This window comes from Bos grunniens, chromosome 28 (assembly GCF_055505025.1).
Source record: "Bos grunniens cultivar Pamir isolate PY7600 chromosome 28, Bosgru_T2T1.0, whole genome shotgun sequence".
Taxonomy (NCBI): Eukaryota; Metazoa; Chordata; class Mammalia; order Artiodactyla; family Bovidae; genus Bos; species Bos grunniens.
The window spans coordinates 17,575,303-17,591,187 of NC_141192.1; the positions used below are offsets into that span (position 1 = coordinate 17,575,303).

At 38.4% G+C, this 15,885-nt stretch overlaps 1 protein-coding gene and 1 long non-coding RNA gene across 4 annotated transcripts in view; one reads left to right on the plus strand and one right to left on the minus strand.

Moving 5' to 3' along the window:
• Positions 1 to 1,775: 1,775 nt before the first annotated feature.
• LOC147342928 (uncharacterized) lies at positions 1,776 to 2,769 on the minus strand. Of its 2 annotated transcripts, none has more exons than XR_015156845.1 (3): positions 2,577 to 2,769; positions 2,186 to 2,376; positions 1,776 to 2,019 (listed from the first exon to the last, which is right to left on the minus strand). It is a non-coding gene; the product is annotated as an uncharacterized LOC147342928 (long non-coding RNA). The 2 variants fall into 2 exon arrangements; XR_015156846.1 differs by having other exon boundaries at positions 2,186 to 2,350; positions 2,577 to 2,760.
• Positions 2,770 to 2,919: 150 nt separating this feature from the next.
• Positions 2,920 to 15,885, plus strand: part of MICU1 (mitochondrial calcium uptake 1) — a 227,770-nt gene continuing 214,804 nt past the window's right edge. For both annotated transcript variants that reach the window (XM_086382117.1, XM_086382116.1), the window contains exon 1: positions 2,920 to 3,045. The gene's annotated coding sequence lies outside the window, so the exon portion shown is untranslated. The remainder of the gene's footprint in view (positions 3,046 to 15,885) is intronic.

A 15,885-nucleotide genomic window follows, 5' to 3' on the forward strand; every position in this document is an offset into this window, starting at 1 on the left:
AGGGTTTAAGTCTTATTATACATATATAAGTTGCCCAAGGGCAGGAACTGTGCTTATAAAATTTTATAAGCCCAGCACCTATTTAGGAACCCTGCATGTTGTAGACATTCAATATATGTTTACGAACAGAATTTTAACTTCAAACTTTGAGTCTTAATTTGTGCAGGGAATATAAATCTACTTTAGTGGTATTATATATCATGTGACAGGAACCACCTTAGATAGCAGGCAGGTAGAAAGACAATATTGGATTGCTGTACCGGTTTCCAATGCAGAATACAGTTGTGTTCAGTTACTCCTGCTGCTGCTGCTGCTAAGTCGCTTCAGTTGTGTCCGACTCTGTGCGACCCCATAGACGGCAGCCCACCAGGCTCCCCTGTCCCTGGGATTCTCCAGGCAAGAACACTGGAGTGGGTTGCCAACTGTGTTCAGTTATGACCCTGAATTTCGATAACTTAATCTGTGCTCCTGAAAATGGAGAAAGAGTACTCACGTTTACAAGGTTGGTGTAGTTTGCAAATTGTTTGTATTGTCTCTTCTGTATTGTCCCTCTTTCCCCTAAATGTTCTGCTTGATGATAGCTTTTGTTTGTTTGTTTGTTTTTTAAAGTAGCTGACATTTGTATGGTTTAAAACAGACTTCTCAAAGTATGGTTCATGGACTCCTGGGGGTTTCCTGAGTCCTTTCTGGTGATCTGTAAGGGCAAGAGTTTTTTCCTAATAATAATAAGCTGTAATTTGCCTTTATCACTTTCATTCTCTCAGTGTACAGTGGAGCTTTCCAGTGGCTATTTGATGACTGATACGGAAACAGATTAGGCTTTGCTGGTAGCTCAGTGGGTAAAAAATCCACCTGCAATGCAGGAGACCCGGGTTCAATTCCTGGGTTGGGAAGATACCCTGGAAGAGGGCATGGCAACCCACTCCAGTATTCTTGTCTGGAGAATCCCCATGGACAGAGGAGTCTGGCAGGCTACAGCCCATGGGGTTGCAAAGAGTCAGACACGACTGATTGACTTAAGTGTGCACAGATACACTCATGGAAATAGATTAAAGAAGAAAAGATATGAGAATCATCTTATTTCTACAAACCACACATTAAAAATTTAACAAAAATGTAAAACCATGATGCACTAAAAATATAGTTATTATTTTAAAATATCTATTTATGTCAACATACAATGTGCTCTTTTTAATGACTAAAAAAATTAAAAATTTCAAGTTTTAATTTCTAAAACATGACAAGTATTGATAGTTATAACACATAAAAGTTGTTGGAGTTCTTAATAATTTTTAAGAGTGTAAAGGGGTCCTGAAACTAAAAAGTTTAAGATCAGTGACTTATGTTTTTACATGACATTTAATAATTAGCTTAACAGGTTATTCAGTTTTATATAGACAAATTTAGACCTTTTTTTTTCTTGGCTGGACCACATAGCACATGAAATCCTAGTTCCCCCACTGGGGATCAACCCCTGCTCCTGCAGGAAGACTGGAAGCTGTGAGTCTTAACCACTGGACAGCCAAGGAAGTCCCTAGACAAATTTTGACTAAAACCAGGATTGAATTTTACCAATTCTTAATAACTGATCTTTGTCCAAAATTTATGTATTGATAACTTTCTTTTTCTTATTCTGAGAAACACTTGACCGAGCTACCAGTTAAGATTCCATGAGCCCCAAAGTGTTTTTTGATAGTAACCTATGACACAACTTGAAATGCCCATCATCAGCGTGAATGGATGGGCTGCCTGAGAAGGATACCATGCTAAGTGCCTTCTAGTAAACGGGGAAGGATGTCTTTATTAGATTTTTCACTTAACAGATAACAGGCTCTAAATAGAAATACAAAAAAGGCACATTTTGATAGTTAAGAAGCAAATCAGCCAAGATTCCTAACTCCTGAGGCAAGCGGATCCAGAGGACAGCAGATTGAAGAAAACTGCTTAAGACGTCCTTGGTGATCTTTAGATTAGGTCTGTGCCAGCTCTAGCATTTGCTCATTACCTTGGGGTCTTAGCCTGCAATTGAATAAAAAGTTTTTATCAGCAGGATGGTTGTAAACAAACATTGGGTTGCTTGTAAATTGCGAGCACAGTGCCGTGAACACAATAATGTGTCGTTCTTAGGGTAGCGCGGAGGGACAGTCCTCTGAGAAGAAATGCAGAAAATAGCTGTTCTACTTACTTCATCGAATCCAATGATATTAATAGTTCTATTTGTTGTAGCTTTTTCTACAGCTTTAAGGAAATTTTTGAAGAAACTTTTCTTTAAAACTTCTCTCACATCATAATCAAAATACTGTCATTCTGTTTCCACAGCAGAAGAGGGGACCCCTCTCCATCCTCAGTTCTGATAGAACATCAGAAAAAAACATGCTACTAGTAGGTTAGTGACGAAACTCTTCAACAACATTAGTTTGCAAAGAGAACACTTAAAAAAAACACACAAAAACTAAGAGTAAAAGAAGCGGTGAGGAGGTTTTTTAAGTTGAAAAAAAAACTTCAAAATCAGGAAATAGGCAAATTTTATCAGATGCCTAAATCTAAATGCAGCTCGAAAATAATTTCCAACTCACTGTGGTCCAATTCTCTTTTCACTGACTCCTTTTTGCTTAGCCAGCACGAAAAAGGTATCAACGAGGTGGCAACAGGCACAATAAATCTTTTTAACAGATTCCTATACTTGTGTGTCGGGGAGTGAGGGCGATAGAGGTAGAATGCACAGAGCAAAAACCAGCGAGCGTCTCGGTGACAGCCTACCTTCGCTCCTAAATACTGCGGGGGGCGGAGCCGAGGCTAGGGCGGGGCCCGAGGCCGGGGCGGGGTCCGGGCGGGGCGGGCTGCTTCCGGGCCTCTCCCCACCCCTTTTCCTCCGTGCTCCTCCCACACGTATTTCACCACGATCCCGAAAGGCCCAGCGACTAGGAGAGTCACGTGAGGGTGGGTGGTGGAAGTGGAGGCTTGTCTTGGCTGTTTCTTCGTCTCCATGGTGTTCGGAGGTGGGCGGCTTTGACGGAGAAGCAACTGCAGCTCAGGCGTGGACGGGTGAGTCCTGGGACTGTGAAGGTTTGAGGAGACAGCCTTTTAGGGAAGGCGAAAGGCAGGCGGATGCGAAACAGCTTTAGAGACCAGACCTCTGGGGCCAGCCGTTTGTCTGCTTTGGGGTCAGGCGACTTCTCTGGTCGAGCGGGACAGCTGTCTCCCCCTGATGTGTCCAGACTGGGGCTTGAGACCAGTCCTTAGTCCTGCCTGCTTCGCTTCCTCAGCTTTCCTTCACTTCTCCCAGTCCCTTCTGCCTGTCCCGGGAGAACTTCTACTTCCGAGTTCCCAGCGGCAGGGTTCAGTTGAGCGCCGACGTCCCTCTTCTCACAGGCGACCAGGGACCATCCTTGGCATCTGGGGATGTGGTTGGAAGTGGGTGGGGAGCTTATAGTTAGGTCTCTGATGAGGGGAAGTTTTAATCACTGAAATGAAAAAAGTGGAAAAATAAATGGGGACCTGAAGGGACAAAACAAAGTGCAGGTTTCCTGGACCGTTCAGTTTTTATCTTTCCCAGTGTCTTACCCATTCTCTCTCAAGTTTCCTTCTCACTATCCTATCCTGGTCCGCAATACGATGTTTTGAGAATGAGCCGGGCGTTATTGACTCAGTGTAAAAATGTTGGAAGAAGAGTTTAAACCGAACTACTTTTTGAGTTCCTCCCTGTGTAGTAGTATGGTTTCTTTATCTTCTCTTTCAGATGCCTAAAAAGTATTGTAGATACTTGCGCGTATATGTAGAATAACCAGTTTATAGTTAGGACTAGAGTAAAATACTTTATTCTCTTTGTGGTACTTGGAAAGACATATTTACTTTCTGTTTTATAAGTAGATGTGTCTGTGAATTTGGGGGCAGTTTCTCAGGTATACCTTTGTTTATGGTAAAATATTCCTTTGAGTCACAGGTGCACGTGATCTAGCAAGAGAAAGGAATGAAACAGTTTGGGGTTGATAGCTGTTGGAGAGTTTAGGTTTCATTAAACGATATGACAAATTAATAAAATGTCAGCATCTTGAGACTTAGGTGTTGGCCACGTTGACCGTCCCATTATCCTCTTGGCGTTGCCTACGGTGTTGAGTTTCTTAAATATTGTCTCATCCTAAAACCTTTTTAGAACTCACTCCCTTGTTTGTGAAAACGTGGCTCTGGCTTCCAGCTGCTCTCAGTGTCCTTTTAGTAGCTCAGTTGTGTGGGACTCTTTGAGACCCCATGGACTGTAGCTCACCAGGCTCTTATGTCCATAGGATTTTCCAGGCGAGATTACTGGAGGGAGTTGCCATTTCCTTCTCCAGGGGATCTTCCAGACCCAGGTATTTAACCTGTGTCTCCTGCATTGCTGGCGGATTCTCTACCACTGAACCACATAGGAAACCCTCAGTGACCTTACTGAAGGTTATAAGACACAAAGTAATGCTAACAAAAAGTAAAGATTCAGGGGTTGGTTGTGTACTTGGGGAGAAAAGGAAAATGACAGAAACTAATATGAGCAAGAGAACAAAAGAGTGTATTGCTATCTTCGTTTATAATCTAGAGAACATTTACTATGTAGCATAGACTTTGCATTCCCAAGAGGTAACTCTTGAGACTGACTTTCCTGTGTTTCACAATGGTATGTAATTTATCCTATAATGCAGTATTATGTAAAATAATAACTGAAAGACTTAATTGACCCTTCAGATTTTATATTATTCAGAAACATAGGACTGAGTAATTGACAAAGTTATTACACCTAATTTGGCCACTTTTTCCATCTTGACCAATTTTTACAATGACTGCGACACTTGCTAAATGTTTACCAATTTTTTTCCACATGGAGTAGTTTTTTGTTTGGCCACGTCATGTGGCATGTGGGATCTTAGGTCCCCAGCCAGGGATGGAACCTGCGCCCCTTACGTTGAAAGCATGGAGTCTTAACCACTGGACTGCCCTTGAGTATAATTTTTTTTTAATATTTCCTTTAAAAGAGAACTAACTTTTTAAAAAGTTTACTCACAACTTTTTTTTTCCCCCACCAGAAAGGAAAATGGCTTGATTTTATGCTAAGGGAAAAAGTCTATTCTTTTTAAGTAGATTTTTACTCACTTAAGTAAATTCTGAGAAAATTACTAATGCTTTTTAAGACATTAAATATTGCTATCTCAGAAGAGTTGAGAAGAAAATACAGGGGTAGTATTTTTAAATATTTTATATTTCCTATTATAAAAGTAATATTCATTTATTTTTGAAAAACAGAAACATTATAAGAAATACAACACTGAAACTTGAAATCCTAATTTATCTTTTCCCATGCCAACAAGTAACCACTACTTCCTCTTGCTTTGGGTTGGGCATCAGTGTGGAGAAGTTGAGTTTGGGGTCAGACTCCCTGGGAAAGATGGCATTGATAGCACTGGGCTTACATCCTACAACCTCAGAAACTCCAGAAGAGAGAAAATTTCCCTTTTTCTGATTCTATTATAATAGAATTCTGTTACAATAGCAAACTACTCTGTGGCCTTACTTGGGTCATCGCCCATCCTAGAGACAATCTCTGTGACCAGACAGATGGAATGCCGTGGGTGGTCAGAATTGGATCTTCTTCCCACTGTGGAGTAGGATGGAGGGAGATACAGTTTAAAAGCACATGAATTAAGGGTAGGTGACATATAGTTCCCAAAGGAAAATTGAAGTGTCATTTCCTGGAGAAGGGAGGAAGATTGCTGGGCAGGTAGTAATAGCAGATGTTCACTAAAATAATTTTACATGTATTTAAAAAAATTAACTGCTTTCCTTTCCCAATATAAATTATTTTTTACAGTTTGCATGTCGATTTTTCCTTTTTAAAATGTCTACTATTAATTTATAGAACTTGAAATTTGAACTCTTTGAGTGCACCTATTTGTATTGTTATTACATGTATAAGTACCCATGCTCTGGAGTACTCAGATTTTCCAACTTTAAATATGTTGTATATTTGGCCAGTTTGTTAAAATTGATTATTGGTAAGCATTTTTTGTTGTGTGTGAACTTGATTATATAAACTGCAGTTTATAAATAGTAAATAAATGTTTTAAGTATTTAAGTATATGTAGTAAATATGATTACATACTTGATTCTTTAATTATTTCATATTCAAAAATCTGTATAGAAACTACTTAATTTTGAGCATTGTTTAAGAAATAAATAATTGTCACTAATTGCTGTTACTGAGTGTTAACTTTAAAATTATAGTTAACATTAGTATCTTGTTTTGTATCTTCATGGATTATTCTGATGATTCATTATATTTTAAGAGCAAATATAATTGATGCAGCGTATTGTTTACTCCACTTTCTTGTTTTCATTTAGAAGATGTTAGTAGCTCAATTGAGTGGTTGTTTGAACTGTACTTGCTAACACTGGTGGCACAGGCTTTAGTTTAGGCAGACAGGTCTCTATTCTAAAACTCAACTCCATCACTTCTTGATGTTGAGTAAGTTACTTAATCTCTCAGAATTTGAGTTTATTTGCAATGAAAATAGTAATATCTCATAGGGATTTTTTAAGGATTAATTAATATATGCCAAGTGCCTGGAATTTAGCAGATTCTCATAAATGTGATTGTTGTGTTTTTCAATTATTTATGTATTTATTTGGCCACGCCAGGTCTCAGCTGTGGCACACGGGACCTTTTTTAGTCGTGGCACATGGAATTTTAGTTGCGCCACATGGAATTTTAGTTGCGCCATGTGGGAACCAGTTCCCTGATCAGGGACCAAACCCAGGCCCCCTGCAGCGGGATCACAGAGTCTAGGCTGCTGAACCACCAGGGAAGTCCCTAAATGTGATTGTTAACAGTGACAATGACAAAACATAATGTCTAAAAAGAATTTATTTTCCCAACTTGAGAATGTTTAGCCCAGAGAGTTTAAAATAGATAGATGTTAGAGGAATTAAGTTCTTTATTCAGTTTGTCTGGATTTTAGCGGGTTTTAAATTGCATGTTGCATATATAGCAATAAACTAGAAAACTTTGTTTAAGCTACACAATTATTAGCAGACTGCCCAATTTGTAAAGATTGCTTAGGCTTATACAGCTTCATATAAAAAAAAAACAAAACCAAAACAACCCAATTGAAAAATGAGCATACTTAAATAGACATTTCTCTGAAGAATACTCACAGATGACCAACAGGCACATGAAAAAATGCTCAATATCACGAAGTATTAGAGAAATGCAAATTAAAACTACAATGAGGTATCACCTCACACCAGTCAGAATGGCCATCATTAAAAAGTTTAGGGAATTCCCTGGTGGTCCAGTGATTAGGACTCAGCTCTTTTACTGTTATGGGCCCAAGTTCAATCCCTGGTCCAGGAACTAAGATCCTGCAAACTGTAGGGCATGGCCAAAAAATTAAAAATCTACAAATAATAGATGCTGGAGAGGGTGTGGAGAAAGGGGAACCCTCCTACACTATCGTTGGGGATGTAAATTGATACAGCCACTGAAGAGAACAACATGGAGTTTCTTTAAATAACAAAGTAGAACTACCATATGATTCAGCAATCTCACTCCTGAATGCACGTCCGGAGAAAACTCTTAATTCAAAAAGATGCATGCACCCCAGTGTTCATAGCAGCACTGTTTATAATAGCCAAGACATGGAAGCAACCTAAATGTTCACTGATAGGTGACGATAGATGAATGGATAGGAAGATGTGGGATGTATGTGTATTGTGGAATATTTCTCAGCCATAAAAAAGAATGAAATAATGCCATTTGCAGCAACATGGATGGGCCTAGAGTTTATTGTATTAAGTGAAGTAGGACAGGGAAAAACAAGTATCATATGATACCATTTGTATGTGGAATCTAAAAAAAATGATATAGATTAACTTATTTAGAAAACAGAAATAGACTCACAGACATAGATAACAAACTTAGGGTTACCAAAGGGGATAGTGAAGTGGTGGGGGGAGATAAATTAGGAGTTTGGGATTAACAGATACATCAGATCAGATCAGATCAATCGCTCAGTTGTGTCCGACTCTTTACGACCCCATGAATTGCAGCACACCAGGCCTCCCTGTCCATCACCAACTCCCGGAGTTCACTCAGACTCACATCCATCGAGTCAGTGATGCCATCCAGCCATCTCATCCTCTGTCGTCCCCTTCTCCTCTTGCCCCCAATCCCTCCCAGCATCAGAGTCTTTTCCAATGAGTCAACTCTTCGCATGAGGTGGCCAAAGTATTGGAGTTTCAGCTTTAGCATCATTCCTTCCAAAGAAATCCCAGGGCTGATCTCCTTCAGAATGGACTGGTTGGATCTCCTTGCAGTCCAAGGGACTCTCAAGAGTCTTCTCCAACACCACAGTTCAAAAGCATCAATTCTTCGGCGCTCAGCCTTCTTCACAGTCCAACTCTCACATCCATACATGACCACAGGAAAAACAGATACATACTAATATATAAAATAGATAAATATCAAGGACCTATATTCAGTATCTTGTAATAACCTATAGTGGGAAAGAATCTTAAAAAAATATATTTATGTATAGCTGAATCACTTTGCTATACACTTGAAACTAACCCAACATTGTAAATCAACTATACTTAAATAAAAAAAAAAACACACAAAAATAAAAATTGCTTAATTCAGGTGTAAATGTCAGGATGGGGAAATGTATTGAGTAAATTTTACACAAACTCTGAGCTCAGTAAAGGTCAGTAAGAGGAAGATAGCTTGTTCCTTTTAAATAAGTTCAGGATAATACTCCTGCAAAACAGTAATACTTTGAGAACATGATATACTGGACACCTGCAGGTGGAAGAGATAGCAGTTTAGAATGTTACTTGAAAAACCAGAAGAGGCAACTGTGGAACTGAACAACTGTGAGAACTGATTGACATCAAATATCATTAATGATCTGGGGGTGGGAGTTTAAATACTGCTACATTGAGCAGAGAGGTGTTGGCCCTATTAATGAGAAAATAATCAGCTAGAGCTGGATTAATTTTTTCCCCCTAAACTAACAGAGTAATCAGTTTTGTGTTTTTGCAAATTGTAAGGATTCCTCGCCAACAATAATAAATTTAAAATAGGGTTACTGAGTATGAGAAAAAGAAAACTTCATGGAAATCTTTAAGAGATAAATCCTTATCATTCATGTGAGGCATACAAGTAAGGTTTGCATTTTCCTTCAAAATGATTTTGTTTAAAATTGGTCATTTAAAACTTAAAATGCCTGTCTTAATAATCTTGCTTGTTCAGAGTCAGACAGTTACTGATGTCTATTTATAAGCTCTACTTACAGTTCAGATTTTTCATTTTAAAGTTTGTTCATTGGAGTTATTGGACTTAAACCAGCAAGCTAAAGTTTACGTTTTTAAAAACTAAACATGTGAAATTTGTCCACTATCCTAGTAGGATTAAATGAGCATTCTGTAACATGGCACATGAAGGGCATTAGAATCTAGCTGTAATATAACTTCATCTCTCTACCTTCTCTTCCTGTTCCTTCTCCCATGTTCTAGTCATAGTGAACTACTTTTTGTTCCCCATATGATTTGTGCCTTTTTGTGTCATTATGCCTTTACTTGGGCTGTTTGTTGTACTTAGAATGCCTCTTCACCATCCTACCATCTTCCAACTGGTGAGTTATTATTCATCTTCAGATTAGATTAATGAGTTGTTCTTCAGTTTGTGTATTTCCCTCCACTCTCAGGTGGTTATTTGCCTTGGTGGTTCCCATAATATTTATTTTTTTAAAAATACTCTTCTTATTTTGTGGAGCAGTTGTATGTATTTTCCTAGAGAATGAGTGATTCTTGATGCCATAAACAAGGCTTATTCGCCATCATCTCCTGAACACTCAACAGAGTACCTGTCTTATATACAAGCTCAGAACATGTTTGGTGAATAAATGAGTAATTACGATATTTTATCTGCTTTAAAAATCAGAGTAGAAGTAAGATATAATTTAATAGATTAAGTCTGCATTCTGTAACCTTTATCAGACTGATGCATTTAGAGAATTTACTTGGACATTCCTAGAAAATTCTATCCACACGTTCTGCCACACATCAATTATTTTCTTTTCCTAATATGTGCCTAAGCACTAGAAAGAGAGAAATAAAACATATTCTACTCATTAAGGAGCTCACAGTCTAGTGGTGGAGACAGATGACTTATAACTAAATTTTATGATAATTAAAATTAAAAATCAGTTTATTACTTTTACTAGAGACGCTTCAGATGCTCAGTAGCCACAGATAACTAGTGGCTACTGTATTGAACAGTGCAGATAGGAAACCTTTCTTTCATCCTGACATATTCTATTTGACAGAACTGTTGTGAATACTATAAATACACTTAAATCTACATTTTCTAGTTTCAGGTGATAGTTCATTTTCATTTCAATCATGTCCTTTCCTTGTTCAAATAAAACTTCCTTTTAGATTTGAAAATTGTGTTTTTAAAAATGATCAAGTAGATTCTATTGTAATGTGTTTCAAATAAAGCAGCATTACCAATTTTCTCAGGCCTGTAATCTGTGATAGCATTTGAATTAAGTAGTTTCATAATTTGATTTTCAACTTAAGGTTGATATCATTTGACTTTCTATCCTAATAATTCCTGAAATGGTAAGGAAGCATAATGGTTAAGAGCAATGGCTTTGGAATCAGAGAAACCTCAGAGTTATTGAGGATCAAATAAGGCAATCAAAAGGATGATTCACATGGGGAGCTGGCAGGACAGCGAATGGGGCATGGAACACGACAGTGAGATTTTTAATCAGGCTACTCAGAAGAGCACACAATTTAAAACTTCTGAATTGTTTATTTCTGGAATTTTGCATTTAATATTCTTGGGTCAGTGTTGACCATGGGTAATGGAAACCACAAAGAGCCAAACTGCAAGTAAATGGGGACTTGTGTACTCCGAACGGTTTTGCCTCAGTAGTGAGGTAAATTAGCTTTAATCTAAATACTGCTTTGGCCTAACCTAAAAAATTTAAAAGCAAGACTTGAACAGTCAAACTCTTTCCAAGTAATTTATTCGTGTCCCAGAACCAAGCTCAAGAATAGGTTCAGGAATACAAAAATATCCAGCACCCAAAAATGTAAAATTCACAGTGTCTGGCATCCAATCAGAAATTACTAGGCATGCAAAGGAGCAGGAAAATATGACTCATGATGAAAAAGAAAAAGAAAAACTGAAACAGAAGTGACATGGGTGATAGAATTAGTGGAGAGGGATGGCAAAACAGTTTATTATAACTGTTCCATATGCTTAAAAAGCTAGAAGAAGATTGAATGTGTTAACTAGAAACATGGAAGGTACAGATAACATCACCAACTTAATGGATATGAATTTGAGCAAACTCCAAGAGATAAAGAAGGGTAGAGGAACCTGGCATGCTTTAGTCCATGGGGTCACAGTCAGACACGACTTAGCAACTGAACGACAACAGAAGCAAAGCTATAGGTGGAAACTACAATGGCTGAGATGAAAGACAGACTTCATGTTATTAATGGCAGGTTAGACCTGGAAGAAGAAAACTAAGCCAAGGCTTATGAAATATACAAAATGATCTATGAAGAGTTCTTGCTTGAAGTACTTAATTTTACTCTGATCAAACTTTCAGGTGTAACTTCTAGTTTACAGGAAATAAAAGGACTAGAGAAATATTTAAACCATGCTACAAGGCAGCCATTAGATAAATCCAGAGTTTGAGAAATACAATTCAGGTGTCCTGTTAAAAAATAGGGATTGTGCTATGTTTGCATAATGTGGTGAATATATTTAATATAACCTTAAAATAGTAAATTTTGTGTCTATGTTACCACTGTTTTTAAAAATTTATTGTTTAAAAAGACATTTAAAAGTATACAATTGAGAGGCATAAGGTGTATCTGCACTGTTGTGCAATTACCACCACCATTCATTTCTGGAATTTTTTTCTTCTTCTCAAGCAGAAAACTTTTATACTCATTAAAAAATAAATCTCTCCTTCCTTCTCCCCACCAATCTCTGGCCTCAGCTTATTACTTTCTGTTTCTGCTATAGGTTCATCATGTATGTGGAATCATATAGTATTTGCCTTTTTGTGATTGACGTGTTTCACCTAATGTAAGACTTAAAGGTTATGCAGGTCAGAAAGCAACAGTTAGAACTGGACATGGAACAATAGACTGGTTCCAAATAGGAAAAGGAGTACATCAAGGCTATATATTGTCACCCTGCATATTTAACTTATATGCAGAGTACATCATGAGAAACGCTGGGCTGGAAGAAGCACAAGCTGGAATCGAGATTGCCAGGAGAAATATCAATAACCTCAGATATGCAGATGACACCACCCTTATGGCAGAAAGTGAAGAGGAACTCAAAAGCCTCTTGATGAAAGTGAAAGAGGAGAGTGAAAAAGTTGGCTTAAAGCTCAACATTCAGAAAATGAAGATCATGGCATCCAGTCCCATCATTTCATGGGAAATAGATGGGGAAACAGTGGAAAGAATGTCAGACTTTATTTTTCTGGGCTCCAAAATCACTGCAGATGGTGATTGCAGCCATGAAATTAAAAAACGCTACTCCTCGGAAGGAAAGTTACGACCAACCTAGATAGCATATTCAAAAGCAGAGACATTACTTTGCTAACAAAAGTCCGTCTTGTCAAGGCTATGGTTTTTCTAGTAGTCATGTATGGATGTGAGAGTTGGACTGTGAAGAAAGCTGAGCACCGAAGAATTGATGCTTTTGAACTGTGGTGTTGGAGAAGACTCTTGAGAGTCCCTTGGACTGCAAGGAGATCCAACCAGTCCATTCTAAAGGAGATCAGTCCTGGGTGTTCATTGGAAGGAATGATGCTGAAGCTGAAACTCCAGTACTTTGGCCACCTCATGCGAAGAGTTGACTCATTGGAAAAGACTCTGATGCTGGGAGGGATTGGGGGCAGGAGGAGAAGGGGACGACAGAGGATGAGATGGCTGGATGGCATCACCGACTCGATGGACGTGTGTTTGAGTGAAGTCCGGGAGTCGGTGATGGACAGGGAGGACTGGTGTGCTGCAATTCATGGGGTCGCAAAGAGTCGGAGATGACTGAGTGACTAAACTGAACTGAACTAAAGATTCTCATGCCTGTTGTAGGATGTATCAGAGTTTTCTTTCTTTTTCCAATTTTTAGAATTGTGGTGGAATACACACACACACAAATTACCATATTAACCAGTTTTAAGTGTACAGTTTGCGCTTCCCTTGTGGCTCGGCTGGTAAAGAATCCACCTGCAATGCAGGAGACCTGGGTTTGACCCCTGGGTTGGGAAGATCCCCTGGAGAAGGGAAAGGCTACCCACTCCAGTATTCTGGCCTGGAGAATTCCATGGACTGTATGGTCCATAGGGTCACAAAGAGACACGACTGAGCGACTCTCACTCTCACTTAGTGGTATTAAGTACATTCAGGTTATGGTGAAACCGTCGTCCCTTTCAGGAACTATTTCATCTTGCAGAAGTGAAATGCTGTGTCCACTAAATGACAACTCCAGTGCCTCATCCATCTAACTCCTGGCAACCACAGTTCTGCTTTCAGTCCGTGACTTTGACTATCTATGTGCCTTATGTGGCCTCCCAGGTGGCTCACTGATAAAGAGTCCACTTGCCAATGCAGAAGAGGCAAGAGACACAAGTTTGATCCCTAGGTTGGGAAGATCCCCTGGAGTAGGAAATGGCAGCCCACTTCTGTATTCTTGCCTGAAAAGTCCCATGGGCAGAGAAGCCTGGTGGGCTGTAGTCCATAGGGTCGCAAAGTTGGGTGTGACTGAGCACCTGGGCGTGCTCGCGGGCACACACACACACACACACGACTCAGATCTTTTTCTGACTGATTTATTTCAGTTAGCGTAATGTCATCAAAATTCATACATGTTGTAGCATGTTTCAGGATTTCGTTCCTTTTAAGGCTGAGTAATATTCCATTGTACTTATACACCACATTTTGTTTATCTCTTCATGTCATGAACACTTGGGTTGCTTCTGCCTTTTGGCTGTTGTGAAAAGTGCTGCTATGAGCATGGATGTACAAAGACCTATTCAAGTCCCTGTTTTCAGTTATTTTGGATATATACACCAGAGTGGGATTGCTGAATCATATAGTAATTCTGTTTAATTTTTTGAAGAATTGCCATACTATTTTTTGTAGTGGCTGCACCATCTTACGTTCCCTTTAGTAGTGCACAAGGATAATAAATAAATGCCATTCTACTGGATGTGGATAAATTTTATGTTGTTGCTAAGTCACTTCAGTCGTGTCCGACTCTGTCTGACCCCACAGATGGCAGCCCACCAGGCTCCCCCGTCCCTGGGATTCTCCAGGCAAGAACACTGGAGTGGGTTGCCATTCCCTTCTCCAATGCATGAAAGTGAAAAGTATAAGTGAAGTCACTCAGACGTGTCCGACTTAGCGACCCCATAGACTGCAGCCTACCAGGCTCCTCCATCCGTGGGATTTTCCAGGCAAGAGTACTGAAGTGGGGTGCCATTGCCTTCTCCAAATTTTGTTATGTATAGCTAATAAGATTAGGGTTGTCAGGAGAAAAAGGTCATATGTGAAGAAACCATTTTAGAGAGACTTCAGAAAATACCAAAGATACATCATTTTTGTGTGGATCCTTGTTTGAAAAACCAGCTATATGTTTTATGGAAGTTTGAATATGTATTATTAATAGTATTGGAAGATATAGGAAATTGCTATACTTAACAATGGTATTGTAGCTATATAGTAAAATATTATTGAAATATTTAGGGATAGAGTTTTAATGTCTGTAACTTTGAAGTGGTGAGTTTAAAAATTAACTTGATAGACATAGATAAATAGATGAACAAAATAGATGAAATGTTAATTGTTCAGTTTAGGTATGATGTTCATAATAGTATTCTTTGAAATTTTCTGAGTGAAAGTTTTTAAATGAGTTGCAAAGGTTTGATGTTATATTTTATTTTCTGGAAAAGAAGCCATCTTAAATTTGCTTTTACTTTTATAAGTAATTTAATTTAATCCTTAATACTTTTATTTTCTCTCTCCTTTTTTTAAATTAGTTTCTCTTTATAATTGATTTTATGGGCTTTGTCTTCCAGATACTGCACTCTTATTTTGTTAATTTCCTAAGTATGCAATTAGTGTGCATCTTAAGAAGTGATTTTTGTGTTCATCCTGACCAATGGAATATGCATTCTTTCTGTATACCCCAGATTTTGAAGGAGCAATTCAACTGTCAAAGCATTGGATGACTCCTATTACACATTTAACCCAGAGGTTTTAATTTTATGCTTTATAGGAAAATGGCTGTTAATTCACTGATAATTTCTTTCCTAACTGCGTATTTTCTTTAAGCTCAGATTAAGGTCTCTGTTCAGCTTCTAGGTTCTGTGTGTACTATATGTATTAGGATTCATGAAGTGTAATTTTTTGGTTAAGAGGATAGAGGGCAGAATATTGTTATTGTGGGAAACCTAGGGTTCTACTGTAAGAAACATTCTAACCTGTGAGTCTGGGTGGTGATTATTTAACTTGTTTACTAGTCAGTTTCCTGAATATGAAGCATTTCCAGTTTTATTTCTATAGTGTATGGTGGGAAGAGAATGAGACAGAGAGTTACAGGATCTGGTTTGTTTCCAACTTTGCTGCTAAATATCTTTGTCATCTTGATGAAGTTGCTTGAAGTATCATCCTCTCTGGCTTGTTTCCTCTCATACTGAAAATTTGAAAATTTCTGAGGTCTCTTTTAGCACTTAATATTCTGTTATATTGATCTTTTTTTCTTTCTTCATATTTTATCTCAGTGTTTGCAAGGGTATTGTGGCAGACTGTGTACTGAATGCT